This window comes from Helianthus annuus, chromosome 17 (genome assembly GCF_002127325.2).
Source record: "Helianthus annuus cultivar XRQ/B chromosome 17, HanXRQr2.0-SUNRISE, whole genome shotgun sequence".
NCBI classification, from domain to species: domain Eukaryota; kingdom Viridiplantae; phylum Streptophyta; class Magnoliopsida; order Asterales; family Asteraceae; genus Helianthus; species Helianthus annuus.
The window spans coordinates 191,317,756-191,321,111 of record NC_035449.2 but is presented as its reverse complement, the minus strand read 5'-3'; the positions used below and the strand labels follow the sequence as shown (position 1 = coordinate 191,321,111).

The following is a 3,356-nucleotide window of genomic DNA, read 5'->3' as shown; positions in this document are numbered from 1 at the left end:
CTACTTCTCAACCTTGGGAATCAGTAATCCCACTGTGACACCATCATCATCGACAACCTCCTTGCCAGCTTTACGGGGTTTTGTAGAGGACTGCGAAGACATCACATCATCATCGTATATGCTGTCCAAATTCCGCTTCAGTTCGTTTTCCAGGACACGAATTGAGGTACCGTTGACATCTTCATCGGGTGTTTTAAAAATGTCTTTAGTAAAATTTGAAACAGGTGTATCATCGGCTTTGCTACGGGAGACAGAATCCTTAAAAAAAGGGAAAACAAATAACGATTCAGACAAAAAAAAAGCAAAGGAATTTTAATGAACAACCAGATAGAAATTACACACATTAACGGGGACCTCATCTGCTGCTTTGATGTCAGAGCTAACAACATTCACACGCTCATCGTCAACAGGCTGAAATATGAAATATAATAATAGTTATATAATTTGTTAGAGTTATATAAAATAGAACAAAACAGCAGTGCATAGGTTTTCAAGTACCTGAATGACATCAAAAATTTTATCTAGTTCGGCAATCACAGTTCGATTGTCTGTTAATTTTGAAACAGAGTAACCATCCGATTTGTTTTTTATGTTAAAAGAACCGATAGCTATCTTGAATGCAAACTTCCTGTTGAGTAGAGCGTTGAGTTCATGCGGAAAATGCCCTTCGTTAGCTAACTGGCGAGTGATATACAGAAAATAATAATTTTGTCAAAAAGCGATGTAACGATAAGTAACTAATAATAATCGACACCTGTAAAACAAAACAACAAAATATAACGTACATCAAGGTTCTTATCCAACAGCTGACTCGCGTTAACCTTCAACAGCTTAAGCACCTCACGCTCAAATAGGGTGAGCGTCACAATCCCTGTACAATCCTGAACCCGTATCGGAACCCTGATCCTGAAACCCGTTAATTATATGTTACATAACAGTAATGGAACGCATAAACATGTAAAAAATCAATTGATATCTAAAGTAATAATACCTCGGAACGGAGTAAACAGTCTTACTGTTACAGCCATCGTCCTTACACTCCAGAACCACAATATCTTCAAAACCATCGGAACCATCTTGCTTTTCTTTTGAAATTGTTTTTGTGGTGACCGCTCGATTACAATTTCTGCAGGCATTGTAAAACCAAGAATCCTCGGAAGCAAAACTCTTTATAGTTCCGACAATAATTACAAACTTTTTCTGTACAAAAGATATTACAAATGACGTCTTAATGATATGTCAAGTAAAGAAACATGGTAAATGTTAGACCTTTAGTACCTCCGAAATTTGATTTAAAGCTCCAATAGTACTGAACTCAAAATCTGAAAGATACTCTTCAGTAGGATCCTTTATTCTGGATGCACTCAATCCAGAAAAGGTGGAAGACGTTTCGGGGGTAATGTTTGAAAGGAACCTAACAACACAATAAATTCAACATTATTTGTGAAGGCCGTCAAAAAGTATTGATATGGTGATGTTAAAACATACCTCTTCTTAAATGTTAATATGTCATCAATTTCAGAGTTGATCAACACGCGAGTGACAGTGTAGAGATTTGAAACATAAAGATACCCTATTAGTAATCACAAAATTCTCAAATTAATTATGATGGACAATTGTTAACAACATATTGTGTAATTACAAAAATATTTTATGAAAATGTAGGAGTATACCTCCCCAGAACCTGTATTTTCCGAATTGAACAATTACAACGACATTTTTTTCATTTTGGTTGTCCCTTTCAAAATCCAAAAATCTGTTCAGCATAAGCATCCCAAAGAGTAACATATATTTGCTTCCCTCTATGTAAAATAATAACAAAAACAAAAAAATTAGAATATGAGTGAATGAGTTACATATAGTTAGTAGACAAATAAAGGATTAACAAACTCTAAATCCTGAAGCATGAATGTTAGCTTCTTTTCTTGTTTCCCGTCTTTGGTATCCTCTTTTAGATCATAAGGAAAACTCTTAACGACAAAACCAATTACGTCTACAAATAAAACAATATTAACATAAAATTATTTGTAACATCATATAAATAACATATCGGTATTATATAAACAAAAAAAAATCAATATACCAATAGGACTTTTAAAGGACTTGTTGTCATCAGTAGGGACTTCAACAACAGAACTAAAAGGAGAGAAGTCGAATCCCCACTCACTACCAACAGGTTCATCACAAACCGAAACTATTGCGTTGCTGTTTAGATTAATCTTGGTCGAAATATGAACATACTTCACTTTCTGTCGATTCTCGCCTAATGAAGGATTACGGATGAACAAACATTGCTTCTCCTTCAACAAATGTTCATACTCTCTTGCAGTCTTGGCTAAGACAAAGGCTTGAATTTTCGTCCCCTAATATATACAATAAGTACAACAAATTAATCCAATAAAAGAACGTAAAATAATATGTATATGAAGTATCATTATAAACAATTTTATGTACACTTACTTCTTCGTCCATCAAAATCATATCATAGCAATAAACCTTTCGAGGATCATTGAAGGCTGCTCGACTCCATAGTCTGACAATGCGAACTTTGATGGTATAGTCATCCTGGTTGAGATTCAAATTTTTCAGCAACGTGATGGCTGGTTGTTCCATTCTACATAGCATGCAAAAAATGAAAGAATTGAATGGACATATAAAATAAGATAAACAAAATGAACATTTAAAATACTACATAGAAACCAATATGAAATAACTATTGAAACTCAAGGAAAACTCTTACAATTTGGATGAGTGAATGATGATGTTTCTTAGAATGAAGAAAAGAAGTTGTGAATGAAAATGTATTTCGAAATTGGTATTTATGCTAATATATTATTTTTGGTCATTATTTTTTCCTTAAATATATAAACCAGTAAAAATTTGTACAATCAATTAATTAGTTGAATTGCGAAGTATATTCAATCAATCTATTATTTTATATTAAATTACAATCATTACCATATTTGAAGTTCCATTTTCAATTCCGGAAAATTTAAATATATCTTGATTTAGAACGAAAATTCAAATTTAAGATATTAACCTAATCTAGCAAAGTATATAGTCGAACCAAATTACTTAAGACCTGAATTACGAATTATATTCAATCAAAATATTAATATATAATAATTTCACAATCATTACCATATCTAAATCATTACCATATTTTAATTTCAAGTTTCATATACGAAAATTTGAAAAAGATTCCACATTATGATTATAGGTATGCATACATAAAAAGTATAAAATCGTTATAAATTACTTAAAACTTGAATTTAGTCATTTATATTAATTATTAAATAAATCATAGGCATAATCTTAGTTAACAAAATAAAATTACAAAATATATGCAAGATTCC

At 31.7% G+C, this 3,356-nt stretch overlaps 1 long non-coding RNA gene across 2 annotated transcripts; it reads right to left on the bottom strand.

The window, feature by feature from the left end:
• Nucleotides 1-650: 650 nt before the first annotated feature.
• Nucleotides 651-1,128, bottom strand: LOC110925549. Of its 2 annotated transcripts, none has more exons than XR_004885518.1 (3): nt 992-1,128; nt 786-906; nt 651-674 (listed from the first exon to the last, which is right to left on the bottom strand). It is a non-coding gene; the product is annotated as an uncharacterized LOC110925549 (long non-coding RNA). The 2 variants fall into 2 exon arrangements; XR_002584546.2 differs by having other exon boundaries at nt 653-678.
• Between the last annotated feature and the right edge of the window lie 2,228 nt (nt 1,129-3,356).